The sequence below is a fragment of the Lygodium microphyllum genome, chromosome 5, assembly GCF_053477565.2.
Source record: "Lygodium microphyllum isolate KBCC chromosome 5, Lygodium_microphyllum_v1.1.10, whole genome shotgun sequence".
In the NCBI taxonomy this organism is placed as follows: domain Eukaryota; kingdom Viridiplantae; phylum Streptophyta; class Polypodiopsida; order Schizaeales; family Lygodiaceae; genus Lygodium; species Lygodium microphyllum.
Window position 1 is genome coordinate 53,899,963 of NC_141139.1, and position 16,654 is coordinate 53,916,616.

Here is a 16,654-nt window from a genome sequence, read left to right on the forward strand (position 1 = left end):
TGAACATCTCACTGCCAAACCATGGGGCAAATATTCTTTGTGTCCTAAGCTACAGGAGGAATACCAGGCTTGATGATTGCTAAGGAGTATTGGCCAAGAAGCAGCCCGAAAAATGCGCCGAAAAATGCGTTGATTTTCCTGCTCCATTTCCCTGCTCAGCTGCTCTAAATCTTCAGCTCACTGATCAATGTTTGCAAAGGCTTCATCAAACACTTGATTCCATCAACTTTCAGCTTTAGGAGAACTCTTATTAGCCATTCCTTTGCTCAAAACCCTAATACACAGCAGGGCAGCCATAGCCACAGACATGGAAGCTCAAATTTCTCAAAATTTTGGACTTCCCCGACCTTCAAGGCTTCTCTAAAGCTGAATACAAGCTGGATAGACTTCAAAATTGAAGATTGAAGAGATTTCAGCCCGTGCATGTCAATGAAGCTCAAATGGAAGGATTATTTTGGGGCTTTTCATCAAGGAGCTTGAATCTTTGAGGTTCAAGTGTTCAAGCAAGGCTGGAGTATTGATTCTTCAAGGAATTCATTATATTGAAGCATGTATGGACTGATTTCATGGAGATTTCAAGCTTTATGTTGGATTTATGATGGATTATGAAGAACTCTTGCATCAACGGGGTTGAAGCTGACATCCATCATCATTTTCAAGCTTAATAGAGGTATTTTCTTTTGCTAATCTCTGAAATCTCTCAATAATCCTATTGCCAATGGCATTTCCACTTGTTGATGAGAGGCTATTGATCAATTAATTCACTGGATTGATCAATAGATCAGAGAATAGTATTAATTTTCTTTAATCTCAGCCTATTTCATTGAATTCCTTTTGATTCAAACCATTACTCATCATAGGTGTCATTTCATCAGCTTGATGCATAACCTTGATTTGTTTTGTTGAAATTTTTCTCACCCAAGCTGAAATATTGTAAAAGGGTAAGTACTAGCAATCAGTGAGTCACTGAATTGCATAGGTAAACCCTTCTCCCATCTCAAGTTTTCTTATCTCAATCAATTGCATCTCATGAAAGGCTGAATGAATATTTTTTGGAATCGCATATCATGCTGATTGCTTAGCACACTAGCCTCTGCCATGTTGATATTCCCACCGAGGAAAAAGGTGGATGCCGGGGGAGATAGTGGGACAAAAGAGAGGTGACCCTCCCTCACTATCAAAGATCCCGAAGGGGTGTAACCAACCGACCCAGGAGAAACTTTGCCCACCTCCCAGTGATTCGGAGCCCGTGTAGGGAGCCTGTCATGCCGTTTTATCCCTCACATAGGTACATCGAGTGGAGGATTGAAGATTGAAGACTTTCCAAGGACTCAAGTACCTACAGGACTAAAACAAGGTAAAACAGGGAATTTACAGGTTACTTACAGGGTATTTCCAGGTGGATACAGGTACATCCTTCATTGCTGAAGCACAGGTGCAGGTACTACAGGGTACCCACAGGTCTTATATACCCCTTTGCAGGTTTTGGTAGCCATTTGAGGTTACTTTCTTACATTACAGGGTCAAAACAGGGCACTTACAGGTCTAGACAGGGTGCAGGACTAGACAGTTCAGACTCTGAAATTCAGTTACAGAATTTTTTGTCCTAAATCTGTTATAGCGTGCTATAGCTCATCTCGAAGAGGGCATTGTTAGCTTCGATTCGCACAAAAAAGTTCTGAAATTGGAGTTTCCTAGCCAAAGTTATAGCCATTTTACTGACAGGGGGTACTGCAGGACTACACTAGTATGGCAGAACATAAAGGCAAAAATAAGGTCCAGGAGGACTATGCACAGCAAATCAGGGATTCCATGATGGATAGTGCACTTCAAGAGAACCCTGAAGAGCCTCAACAACAAGGAGAAAACAGTATACTCACTGATACCTTGTGTGCCCATGAACTGAGATATAGGGAACGACATGAGGCCATCTTGTCAAGAATGGAGCAGATGGTTCAATCTACTGAGATCAGACCAAGGCTTCTATTGATAAGTTGGTAGAATCCAACGAACAACTCATGGCACAAATTGCGAGATTTATGCAGTTGCAAATGGCATCAAAGGAAGTTAATGAGAAAGCTTGTTCAAACAGTGGCCCTTCAGTCCCACTTCAGTCATCTAACCAGAATGGTCATGAAAATGGAATTATTGGAAGAAGAGGCATTCCAAATAGTCAGTATGAAGTAGGAGAAGCTTCACAAAGGCATGATGACTATTTGGGCAGTTTGAATGGAGCTAATACTCAAGCTTTCGGACTGCATACTCAGAATTCTAGGGGTGCTTTACCAACAGGAAGATTACATGGTAATTCTCAGCCACCTGTTGGAAGATTTCAGTCCCAATTGTAAAATATTACACGGCGCAGCGAACAGAATCTGAGAAAGAGATAGAGAGTACACAACAGATAAGAGGAGAATCAGTAAAATTCTTTAACTCCAAACAACTGATACAAAGATGGCTCTGTCCACCCGTGCGCTTCCAATGAATGAAGCTTAGATGGCGATCTAGACAGAAGATAGGTGAAGAGCTTAAGGCTAGCTGGAACAACAACTCTGACTGGGTGAAAGATGAGTGTATGATGGCTGCGAAGGGGTTTAACTTTTATAGCCCGCGAAGGACGTTAGGTCGGCCTGCTGACCGACCTACCATATGAGCCTCCACTAGTCGGCCAGGGAATATTCCAGGGAATATTCCCTTTACCATCGGGCCGGGGGCGCTGCCCCCGGACCCCCGCCAGGGGGGCCGCTGGCCCCCCTGGGACCCCCCAGCCAGGGGCCGCTTCCGCGGCCCCCGGACCCCACAATAGGGGCCCCTTTTAACTCCCTTACTACACAACTCAATGCAATGTGCCTCGAGTTGCTACCAGCTTAACCACTCTGTCTAACCCAAAGATTAGACCCACAATGGTCACCTTTTTGCCATCCGGTCACATAGACCTCATCTGATATACAAGTCAGGACTCCACCAATGTCCGGGCTCACACTTGGCTTCTCCTCATAATGGGGGCCTTACAACTTTGAGCACCATGGATCATTGGTAGTACCTAATGAGGGTGGGGCATTGATCATATCTAACACCCCCCCTCAATGTCCACCCATAGGTGAACTATCTCCTCGGCCCAATGCCGAGTCTCTGAAGATGAACTTGAAGCAGATCCTTCGTAAGTGCTTTGGTGAAGATATCTGCTCCATTCTCCTCTGTTGGACAGTAGACCAATTCCACTATCCCATCCTCCATCAAATCACGCACATAGTGATACTGGATCTCTATATGTTTGGTGCGTGCATGAAACACTGGATTTTTGGCAATGGCGATGCAACTCTGATTGTCACATCTCAGCACAGTTGGTTCTTCATCCTGCACTCCCATATGCCATAGAATCCTTCTCAACCATACGGCCTCACATGCAGCAAAACAAGCTGCCTTGTACTCTGCTTCGGTAGAAGACAATGCCACTGTTGGTTGCTTCTTACTAATCCAAGAGAAAATTCCTGAACCCAAAGAGAAACAATAACCAGAAACTGACTTCCTGGAATCAATGTCTCCTGCCCAATCTGAGTCACAGTTCCCCACAAGAGAAGTTCCGAAACTGTATGTGATACCATAGTCAAGAGTTTTCTTCAAGTATCTGAGCACCCGCATCCCAGCATTCCAATGACTCTCATGAGGTTTGTTTGAGAACCTGCTCAAAACACCAACAGCAAAACTGATATCTGGTCTGGTGTTACACAAGTAGATTAGACTGCCGACCAACCTCCTATACCTCCCAATGTCTGCTAGTGCTGATGTATCCTCAACGGATAACTTTACATTCACCTCCATAGGTGTAGCTATCTCCTTGCACTCGGTCATGCCAAATGCCTTCAAGATCTCCCATGCATACTTCTTCTGAGAGATGAAGATCTTTCCTGGCTCTTGCCAGACTTCAATCCCCAAACAATAGTGCAGCAAGCCCAAGTCTGTCATTTCAAACTCAAAACTCAAAGCCTTTCGAGTTTGGTTGATCATATCTTCATAGTCACCTGTAATAAGAAGGTCGTCCACATATAGGACAATCACTGCAGACTTTTTACCATCCCTGTAAACATACAAGTTAGCATCTGAGGCACATCTTTTGAAGTTTAGGTTTAAAAAGAACCTATCTATCCGTTGGTACCATGCTCTGGGGGCTTGTTTCAGCCCATACAATGCCTTCTTCAGTTTACACACTTTGTTCTCAGAATGGGGGGCCTCAAACCCTGGTGGCTGAGCCACGTACACCTCCTCCTTGAGGTCACCATTTAAGAACGCTGACTTAACATCCATTTGGTACACTGGCCACTTCTTGTGGGCAGCCACTGCAAGTACCGTGCGAATAGTGGTCATTCTGGCAGTTGGGGCAAATGACTCTTGAAAATCAAACCCTTCAACTTGTGAAAATCCTTGGGCAACCAGTCTAGCTTTGTACTTTTCTAAGGTACCATCAGCCTTGTACTTTACCTTCCAGATCCACTTGGTGCCAATAATCTTCCGCTTTGCTGGCCGATCCACTAGCTCCCAAGTGTCATTCTTCATTATGCTGTCATACTCCGCCTGCATAGCAGCCTTCCATGATGGATCTGCAAGTGCTTCTTCTAAGTCAGTTGGCTCCTTTACTTCTCTCATAATCTCAACCATCAAGGCCATGTTGACTATGTGAGCAGAAGCCCTCCTTTGCTCCTCTATTCTCTGAGACCTCCTTGGTCCGTCTGCCTTCTCCTCAACAGATGCAGGCATAGGATTATTGTGGTCATAGAGCTGCTTCACCCAGCGCGGCAATGGCTTTTCCGGTGGGGTGATGTCAGGTTGGTGAACTTTTTCCTCATCATCTGAAGATGATGCTTCCTCCTCCTTAAGGATAGGGATAGCTCTCGGGACAGGTTCATAGTGGACTACTTCTTCGCTTGATGATAAAGTGGAAGACCTTGCCTTCTCCTCCTCCACTGTATGCGGCTCCTCCTTGAACACCACATCACGGCTCGCGATGATCTTCTTTGCCTCTTGGTCATATAACTTGTAAGCCTTCTGCTCATCACTATAACCCAAGAAGATACATTTTCTGCTTTTTGGTTGTAACTTGTTTCTCTTCTCATCTGGAACATGTGCATAACATTCACATCCAAAAATTCTGAAATGTGAGACAGATGGTTTCTTACCAGTGTAAGCCTCATGAGGTGTTTTTCCCTTGAGAGCCTTTGTATAGCTCCGATTTAGAATGTAGACTGCAGTATTAACAGCTTCAGCCCAAAAATGGTTAGGTAATCCCTTGCCCTTTAGCATGCATCTTGCCATCTCCACAATGGTGCGATTCCTGCGTTCCACAACACCGTTCTGCTGAGGTGTGTGAGGCGTTGTCAATTGACGCTTGATACCTTTGCTCTTGCAAAAGCCTTCAAACTCCTTTGAGTTGAACTCACCACCACCATCTGTTCTAAATTTCTTCACACTTTTCCCTGTTTCATTCTCAACAAGTATTAGCCATTCTTTAAACTTACCAAAAGCTTGAGCCTTATCACGAAGGAAGTACACCCACATCTTCCTACTGTAGTCGTCGACAATCAACATAAAATAAGAAGATCCCCCCAACGCCTGTGTAGGCATCTTACCACACAAGTCAGCATGCACCAACTCTAGAGGAGCATGTGCTCTATTCTTGCTTTCTTGTGGAAATGCCTTTCTCTGTTGCTTGCCCATCATACAAGCTTCACATGGTTCCTTCAATTCAGTTATTGTAGGTAGGTGAGCAACCATACCTTGCTTTTGCATCTCCTTCAATACTGCAAATCCGATGTGTCCAAACCTTTCATGCCAAAGCTTACTTGTGCCCACTCCAGCGGTGGCTGTAAGAGCACTTAGCTCATACAGGTTGTTCCTCCTTTCTCCTTTGCCAACAATTGTGCCAGCATTATCAATAATTTCTGCACCTGTCTTCTTGAACCTCACTTCATGACCAAGATCAGTTATGGCAGCAACTGATAAGAGATTTCTTCTGATTTCGGGAACATACAACACATTTGAAAGCTTTTTGACTTCACCATTTGCAGCAACAAAAGAAATAGTACCTGTGCCCGCAGCAGGGCATTTAGCATCATTTCCAACCGTCACAGTGATGGATTCTTGTAGAGGCTGCATAGAACTGTATAGACCTTTCTTGTTGGTCATGTGACGGGAGGCCCCACTATCCAACACCCAAGAGTCAGTGGTAGATTCTTCTTGCGCCGAGGAGCACACTTCCTCAATGGTCGCCATGAATAATTCCAACTCTGCTTCAGCCGTATTGGCTGTCTCTTTCCCTTTACTTTTAAGGGTACCATTCTTTTCATCTGCCTTCTTGACACGACAATCTGCAATTGCATGTCCTTTCTTCTTACAGTAGAAGCACTCTCCTTGAAACTTCTTCTTGCCGCCCTTCTTCTTTTTGTCACCATCATTTTTGGTGGAGGAAACACCTTTGCCTTTTGCATTGGCAGAGAATGCAGCATCTCCATTGTTGCTTCCTTCTCGGGCTTTCAGCCTCAACTCCTCCTCCATTAATAATGCACAAAACTCCTCAAAAGTCAAAGCTTGAGGTCTCACCTGAGTATTAAGGGCAGTTACTAGTCCATCAAACTTTTGTGGACAAATCCGAAGACACCTCCGAGCTAGCTCTTCGCTAGTCTTTTGTATCCCAGCACCAGCCATCTGATCGCGCAGATTCTTAATCCGAGTGATGAATGCTTCAACCGTCTCTCCTTCAGCAAACTTCTCCGCTGCTAGTTGATTCTCCAAGTTTTGAATCCTTGTTTGGTTTCGTGTTTCATACTGACTCCTTAGTACATTCCAAGCCTCTGACGCTTTGGTTGTATGCTGAATCAGAGTCAAAACACTGTCAGAACAGCTTGTAACTAAGGCACACAATGCATCTGCATTCCTTCGTTTCCAAGCTCGTAGAAGATCTGCATTCGGAGGAATCATCACACTAGGATTTGATGGGTCGGGGGTAGGCTGTGGTTCTGCGTCAGTCCCCAGCACAGTCTCCAGAAGCTCATAAGAATCAAGGATAGTAGTAATTTTGAACTTCCACAAGGTGTAGTTTGTACCATCTAACTTGCCTTCGCTGAAGGTTTGTGGACGAATCCTCAGTGTTTGAATAGCCGGTACAGCAGCACCACCTCCTGCACCGCTTCCTGATGCGCCAGAACTGCTTCCCGGAGTCGACATCGTTTCTCTTTGCTGTTGAAGCCTTTGCCTCTTGCACTCTCTCCGATCTCTAGAGCCCCCTGGGCTCTGATACCATGTAAAATATTACACGGCGCAGCGAACAGAATCTGAGAAAGAGATAGAGAGTACACAACAGATAAGAGGAGAATCAGTAAAATTCTTTAACTCCAAACAACTGATACAAAGATGGCTCTGTCCACCCGTGCGCTTCCAATGAATGAAGCTTAGATGGCGATCTAGACAGAAGATAGGTGAAGAGCTTAAGGCTAGCTGGAACAACAACTCTGACTGGGTGAAAGATGAGTGTATGATGGCTGCGAAGGGGTTTAACTTTTATAGCCCGCGAAGGACGTTAGGTCGGCCTGCTGACCGACCTACCATATGAGCCTCCACTAGTCGGCCAGGGAATATTCCAGGGAATATTCCCTTTACCATCGGGCCGGGGGCGCTGCCCCCGGACCCCCGCCAGGGGGGCCGCTGGCCCCCCTGGGACCCCCCAGCCAGGGGCCGCTTCCGCGGCCCCCGGACCCCACAATAGGGGCCCCTTTTAACTCCCTTACTACGCAACTCAATGCAATGTGCCTCGAGTTGCTACCAGCTTAACCACTCTGTCTAACCCAAAGATTAGACCCACAATGGTCACCTTTTTGCCATCCGGTCACATAGACCTCATCTGATATACAAGTCAGGACTCCACCAATGTCCGGGCTCACACTTGGCTTCTCCTCATAATGGGGGCCTTACAACTTTGAGCACCATGGATCATTGGTAGTACCTAATGAGGGTGGGGCATTGATCATATCTAACACCAATATGGAGGTTCTGTACTTGGAAATCCTGATCAGCCAGTTTTGGGACAACAATCCTTCCATGATAGAGAATTCAAGGACAAAATTGTTTTAGCCAAATTCAATGGCCAGTCATCTTCACCATCAGAATTAGAGGAATGGACCTCTAAGATGGAGTCCTACTTTGACATATTCTCTAAAACTGATGATATGAAGATACACTTTGCCTCCTTGCACTTAGAAGGATTTGCCCACACTTGGTGGAGGTATATCAAGAAAGAGAATGTACTTATTGAGAATTGGGAAGCTTTCAAGGCACTTATGGCTGAAGTCTTTGTTTGGCCTCTTGAAAAAGAGAAGCTAGCACGAAGATGGTATGGTTTGGAACAAAGGGGCCTAAGTGTAAGAGAATATACAAACCAATTCCTCAACTTGACCATGTATGTGGAAAGCATCAGTGATAAGGCCAAGTTACACAAGTTTATGTATGGTTTAGAACCATCCTTGTCAGTTGATGTTATGGCGCAAAATCCTACTTCACTTTTCAAGGCTATTGAGCTTGCAGAGCGCTATGGAAGAAAGTATAGGAAAGAGTCTTCATTTCAGCCAAGTTATGGACAGCCAAGGACCATTTTAAAGCAAGGGCAAGTTGGTAACATTTATGGCAGCAATCATATGCCTAGTGGGAGCTTACGAGTACCAACTTATCCTTCATTTAATGCTTCTAGGCTTCAAAGCAATTTCAGGACAGCAAATAGTCCAAAGGTTGAATTTAAGCAGGGTGATAACAAGCCTAAGTCCACTTCAGCCATTACAAATTCCAAATCTATTCCCATGGATCTTTACAAGGAAAGAAAGGACAAGGGCTTATGCTTCAAATGTGGAGAAAAGTATACTCCTGACCATACTTCAAAGTGTGTATACAAGAATGTCAAGCCAAAGCTTCAGAGTATGCTAGTCTTTGAGGACTTTGAAGATGACATAAATGAGGCTAATGCAGTGACAGACAATGCTGAAAATGAAGATTTTGAGGATGATGGTGGACAGGAGTACTTTTATGATCCATTTGACTCTTTTCCTTTTGACCCAGGTGGAGATGTTCCATTTGATCCTAGTGGATTTTGTAATGAGTTGCCTGCTACCACTAATTGTTCTATCTCTATGGATGCTTGGACGGGATCTAAGAGCCCTAATACACTTCGTATGAAGGGAAGCATATGTGAAAAGCCAATGTTCATCCTGATAGATAGTGGCAGTACTCACAGTTTTGTCAATAAATCTATTATGTACAAGTTGAATTGTGTTCCCATCAACTTACAGCAGCCCATTCGAGTACAAGTGGCTAATGGTGAAGAGGAAACCAGCATACAGATTTGCCCACAGGTTTCTTTGCAGATGGCTGAAAATTTTGAAGTCGAAGTAAACCTGATCACTTTGGAAATGGGGCCCATAGATATTGTACTTGGTTGTGATTGGCTGATGACCTTAGGCAGGATTACTATGGATTTCTCACAGTTATATATGGAGTTTTTCTCCAATGGACAGCTCATCCATTTACAGGGAATCCCTAGTAGATCTGATTTTCAGCTTATCACCATTCAACAACTCAAGAAAGAGTATAAGAAGTGCTCACAGATATTTGTATTGCATTTGAACAAAGAAACACAGGATCAGCCCAATAATTTAGCAAACCATCCAGCCTTGACAGCTCTTCTTGAGGAGTATAGAGATTTATTTGAAGTACATACTTCATTGCCTCCTAAGAGAGCGGTGGATCACCCCATTGATTTGGAACCTAACTCAAAGACAATCAATAAGCCACCTTACAGACTATCAAAATGTGAACGAGAGAAAGTGGCCAAGCCATTGAGCCAAGTTCTTCACCTTATGCATCCCCAGTCCTGTTAGTCAAAAAGAAAGATGGATCTTTCAGAATGTGCATTGACTACAGGGATCTCAATAAGATAACAGTGAAGAACAGGTATCCTATACCCATGATTGATGATTTGCTTGATGAGCTTAAGGGGGCTCGATTCTTCACGAAGATTGATTTGAGATCAGGGTATCATCAGATTCGCATGAGAGAGGGTGATGAAGTCAAGACTGCTTTTAGGACTGATCGTGGGCTCTACCATTTCTTGGTGATGCCATTCGGGCTTACAAACTCTCCAGCTACCTTTCAAAGCCTGATGAATAAGATTCTGCAACCTTTCCTCTTTTAGTTTGTCTTGGTGTTCTTTGACGACATTTTGATCTATAGCAAGACTTTACAGGATCATTTGTCACACATGAGGAAGGTTTTTGATGTGTTGAGACATCATAGGCTTTTTGCTAAGGAGAAGAAGTGTTCTTTCATGTAGACTAAAGTGGAATACTTGGGACATATAGTCAGTGAAAAAGGAATACAGGCTGATCCCAAGAAGGTGCAATGCATAAAAGATTGGCCAACGCCTACTGCTACTATCTCTCTTAGAGGATTTCTTGGTCTATCTTCATTCTATCGCAGATTTATAAAGTATTATGTGGCAATTACAGCCCCTTTAACTAACAGATTGAAGAAAGAGGCTTTCTTTTGGGATGCTCTTGTAGATAGCAGCTTCAACCAGTTAAAGGAATTACTTACTTCTGCTCCTATCCTTGTATGCCGGGATTTCTCCAAAGAGTTCACTATACAGTGTGATGCTAGTGGCCGTGGCATTGGGGCTGTTTTGCTTCAGGAGCATGGAGTAATTGCATTTGAAAGCCGTAAGCTTACAGATAAGGAGATGTCCATGAATGTTTATGACCAGGAAATGTTGGCTATTCTGCATGCAATCAAGAAATGGCACCATTACTTATATGGCAGCCGATTCAGAGTACATAGTGATCATCGGGTACTCAAGTATTTCCTTACTCAGTCAAATCTCACTCCAAAGCAACGACGATGGGTAGCTACATTACAAAATTATGACTTTGACATCACTCATACTAGGGGCAAAGATAACATAGTGGCTGATTCTCTTTCTCGTATGTGGGCTTGCAAAGTGTCAGCCATGACGAAACTACATAGTGATTGGATTGAAGAATTACAGGAGACCTATCTCTTAGATGAGGAATTCAGCCAAATCTTTCAGAAATTACAGTAAGGTCTTATGGAAGAAAACTCGCATTACCAGCTTAAAAATGGTCTTATTTGGTGGAAGGGCAAGATTGTTATTCCCTCTACTTCTTCTTTCAAGCGAAAAATTATGGAGGAGTTACATTCTTCGCCTTTAGCTGGACATTTGGGAGTTTTCAAGACTTATGACAGGATCAATAAGAGCTTTTATTGGAAAGGACTGTGGAAGGATGTCAAGGACTTCGTTATGAAGTGTATGCCTTGTCAGCAAAATAAGGATAGCACCCATAAGCCAGCAGCCATTGCCTATTCCTATAGGTAAATGGACTCATATTACTATGGACTTTATCACTGGCTTACCTACTACCAAGAAGGGGGTGGAATAATATTTATGTGGTGGTTGACAGACTCACCAAAGCAGCTCATTTTATCCCAACAAAAATTCAGTTTACTGCTTCTCAAGTGGCCAACTAGTTTATGGAGCATATTTTCAAATTACATGGATTACCGCAGGTGATTGTCCATGATAGGGACTCAAAGTTTATGAGTAACTTCTGGCAAGCGGTATTTACATCTATGGGTACTAAGTTGGCTCCATCTACGGCTTATCATCCCCAAACTGATGGACAGACAGAGAGAGTTAATAAATGGTTGGCGACTTGTCTTCGCCATTTTTGCTATGATGTCCAAACCTCATGGGATTCTTGGTTACACCTGGCTGAGTTTGCTTATAACAATTCCACTCATGCGAGCATAGGAGTTTCACCCTTTGAGGCTTTGTATGGTTACAAGGTGCCCTTACCCACAGTCATTTTTAATGAAAAGATCAACCCTCATGGAAAGAGTTGGAAGGAATGCAGACCCTTCTTCAGCAATGCAAGGTGAATCTAAGGCTCAAGATCAGATGAAGATGTATGCTGATGAGAAGAGGAGGCCTTTAGAGTTTCAGGAAGGAGAGCTGGTTTTGTTGAAGGTGCCCAAATCCAAGTACTCTGCATTGAAAGATGGATCCAGTAATAAGCTTGCCCACAGATTTTATGGCCCTTACAGGATCCTTAAGCGGATTGGAGATTTGGCATACAGACTAGAGCTTTCCTCTTCTACAAAGATTCATAACGTCTTCCATGTTAGTCAGCTCAAGCCCTATTATGGTGATCCAGTGGATATAGTTGATGAGCTGCCACCTATTGATGAAGATGGTCTTGTTTAGTACATCCCAGAGGCTGTTATAGGTCAGCGTGAAAAGAAGCTTCGATCACGTTCTATTGTGGAATATTTGATTAAATGGAGAGCTTTACCCTTTGAAGAGGCTTCTTGGAGACCTGATTCAATATTGGATGAGTATCCATACTTGAGGGATACATTGGTGGCTGAAGCCTATTGCTTATGGAGCTAGAATTGATGCAGACTGGTTCAGGATAGCACGTTGTTTTAGAACAGTTTTTATCATACCTCATTTTTAGAATTAAGCTATCTATATGAGCTTAAAGTACTCTTCAAGAGCTTCGTTTTGATATGTGGTACATCTTATTTGGACACTTCTATCAAAAGTTATGGCAGATTTGGTCCAGCAGGGACTGTTTATTCAGCAAGCTGTCTACTTTCTTCTGGAACTATTTGTTGAAGATTCTATGGCTCCATTTGCTTCTAAAGTACTTCAAGTCATGTATATAGTTGGGTCCTCTTTCCGTTCTTCAAATTCAGCCCTTGTAATGATAATTCTTCATTCATTTCCCATTTGTAAAGCTGTAAAACAGAGTAGTACTCTGTTCTATCCATCTCTTCTTTAGCTTTTTCTAGGTTTGTTTTTTAGGACAAAAAAGTTTTGGGAAGGGATGGATTGTAAGAAGTTGGGAATAGTTAGAATGTTAATAATATGCCATGTCACACAGACATTGGTATATAAGGAGAGAAGTTTTAACTTTTCATATCTTTTGACAAATCAATACATTTACAATCTTTCTCTCCCTTCTTGCTCACAGCTTCCATGGCTTCTTCATCTTTCCTGTCTTTCTCTCTCTAAATCTAGTCTTTCTCTCTCCTCGTCACTCTTATTTTCTCTCTCTGCAGTCTTTCTCTCTCCTCTGCAATCTTTCTCTCTCCTCTTTCTCTCTCCCTAGTTCTCTATCTGACATACCTCATGTAGCCGACTGCAACCCTTCTGTAGTAGTGACGGTTTTTATGCTCTCATGGGGTCCCTTCCCTACTCGTCCGTTCTATTTCTTGTCTGTTTGCCTGTATTCTTTGTTTTTTTATTTTTCCATGTGAATGCATCCTACGTTCGCCAGGCTCCAAATCCAACCTTACACCCCTGTTCGTCCCTTTGTACTGCCCATTTTTTCTTTTTACCAACCCCTATTTCGACTGATGGTTCTTGAGTTATTAATTTTTGAAGCAATTCCCGCTCATTGGATCTATTTTCCATGTGAACGCATCCTTCTCGCTTCAAAACCATAATCTAACATACCATCCCTGTCCTATGCCTTCCCAAGGATATCTTTCCTTTTTACACCCTCTCCTTCTGATGCACGGTTCATCCGATATTAATTTTTGCACGTTTTTGAGTCTTTTTTGTGCATATTTTTAACATTTTTCCATGTGAACATGCCCTATTTTCACCGGAATTCTAGTTTCATTTGACAGCCGTGTCTCGCCAGCCTTTCCCCCACTTTTCCCTTTTTCCTCTCTCCTCTTTCGACTGTCGAATTTTTAGTTATTAATTTTTCCTTGTGTTTTCAGGTGTATTTTTTGTGTTTTTTGCATGTGAACCCCTCCTCCCTCTGCCAACAGTGAGTTTTGACATGACAATCCTATGCATTCCCTTCCTCTGGGCATTTTTCCTTTTTACTATCCTCTATTCCGGTACAGGGATCACTCCATATTAATTTCCGAATCCCTTTTTGGGTCCGCTTTTTAGGTTTTTCCCATGTGAACGCGTCCTCTCTCAGTGGAAACCGTGTGTTGATGTGATAGATTTGTCAGGCACATTATTTGGCACATTTTTCCTTCTTTCCGCCCTACGTTCTGGCAAGCGAATTTTTCCATATTACTCCTCGTATGTATTTTTGGAGCCGTTTTTGTGTTTTTTCCATGTGAACACCCTGATTTTGACCCGGAACCCGTGACACATTTTTCTATCATCTTCCTCTTGTCTCCCGGCACATTTTTTCTTTTTATAGTTTTTTCGGTTCGATGTATGGTTTGGATTTTATTAATTTTTCTTCCTTTTGACGTGTGGCCACGTTTCTCGTGTCACGCGTGAACGTGGCTGTTTTTGGTTTTAAGCGCCTCGGGATGCCACCGTGGCCTCTGTGCCTCGCGTGTCGCCGTCCCCGCCCCGTCTAATCCTACCGATACAATTTTTTTTACTCCCGCTGCGCGCATGCGTGCGGGACAGGGATGCGCTCACTTTTTAATGGAAACACAGAAACAACACACAAAGTATTTTTTTAAAAAACAAAAATTTAAAAAAAAAACAATAAATTAAGTTTTAAAAAAACATAAAAAACAAAAAGAAGAAAAAAACCACAACCAACAATAAATAACCACACATAAATAAATTTTTAAAAAATAAAAACTAAACAAATAAAATAATAATAATAACACCAAGAGAAAAAAGAAAAGAAAAAAAATGAAACAAAAAAATAAGAAAAAAACGAAAAAAGAGAGAAAAAAAAACTAAAAACTACCTTACCTGTCAGGCCTCGTAGGCTCCTCCTTTGCATCTCTCCCTCGTCCTCCCTCCTTCGCATAGGCTTCGCCCCCGCCGCCCACCTCGCGTCCTCCTTCTCCTCCTCCACGACGTCCTCCTTCTCCTCCTCCACACCTCCTCTTCTCCTCCTCCATGCCCCCACGCTCCTCCTCCATGCCCCCACGACCTTCTCCTTCTCACCCTCCATCGCCCTCCTCTTCGCCACCCTCCCTTCGCCTTCTCTCCTCCCCTCTCTCTTCATCGTGCCTCCTCTCCCACCACCTCGCAGTGCCCCCCGCCATCGACAGACTCCGCCGCCGCTTGGTTCGCAGCGTCGCCCTGCCTTCGCCAAATCCTGCCGCCGCCTGATTTGCAGCGCCTTGGGAAGACTTTGCCATTGTCTTCTCCTCGCACCGCCCTCCACTTCACCGCCCTCCTCGCCAGCTTTCCTCCTCCTCCTCGGCCGCTCTCCTCATCTCCTCCTCCTCCCTCCGACGCCCGCACCGCCAGCGTCCTCCGCCTCCTCTTCCTCCACCAACCCGCCGCCCATCTCCTTCCTCTTTCTTCCCCTCTAGGTAACCTAACTACCCTAACGCGCCTAGCTAACTTAATTAACCTTCACCTAATTAACCTAACTCACTTAACCTACTTAACTCACTTAATTCACTTAACTCACCTAATTAACTTAACCTCACCTAACCTCACTTAGCTCACCTAGTTAACTAACCTTACCTAACCCTCGTTTTTCCCCCTTCTAGCCCCCTTTTCTGCCCTTATCCCCCCTTTACCCCCACCCTCCACACACAGCGTGGGCGTCTAGGTGTGCCTGCGCGTACGGGCATGGCCAACGGGTGTTCACACGCGAGGACGTGCGTTTGGTCTTCTCCGTGTGGTGGTGCATACTGTCCCCGAGTATACACAGCTGTTCACATGCAACCTGGGTATCTCTTTTGATTTTCCACAAACCCGAGAAAAATACATTTTAAAAAATATCTAAAAACACTTAAAAACATTAAAAATTTCATTAAAATTTCAATTAAAAAACAAAAAAAGAAAAAATTCATTACTAAATTGGATCATTTTTTGGCTGATCTTACTGATTATAATATAAAGAATTACTTGCAAAAAAATTAACAATACTTAAAATTCTTTTAAAATTCTCTAAAATTTGAGAAAAAATCATTAAAAATCCCTAAAAATCAGAATTAAATTCAAAAAAATCACAAAAAATCCATCAATACATTTGATTGCTTTTAAAATATTTTAAAATAAAAAAATATAACTTTAAAAAAAAGAAAAAAAGTAAAATAATATAAAATACAAAAAATACATAAAAAATAATAATAATAATTTCACCCAAACACTAATCAATATTTCCTAAACCAAATGTTTATTTTTTTCAGTCAGTGGTTTTTACTTTTTTGTTGGATTCCTTGCATTTGGGTCTACTCAGTGCGCCCTCAGTCTCTTGTATACACACCCCTACCAGGTATCTATTTTTCGTGCTTTATTTATTTTGGTCATCCCTTAACCACAGTTAATTGTTAAAATGAACTTTATTTACCCACTTTTTCACGTGCCCTCGTGCTAAACACAAATTTTTTTAATAAATTAAAATCAACCTGTCGCTCACTTTGCACGTGCTACGTGTGCTTCAAAGGCACTTTAATTTTTAAATAAAAAGGAACCAACCGTCACAAAAATTCATGCGCTGAAAAAGAAGAGAACTTCAAACACATTAAATTTTTAATCAATGAATATGCATTTAGATACCTGAGTCTAAGGATCACATTCTGGGTTTTGTTAAAAGCACCATTTCATATTAATAAAATTGTAACTAACAATTTAAAAATGAACCAC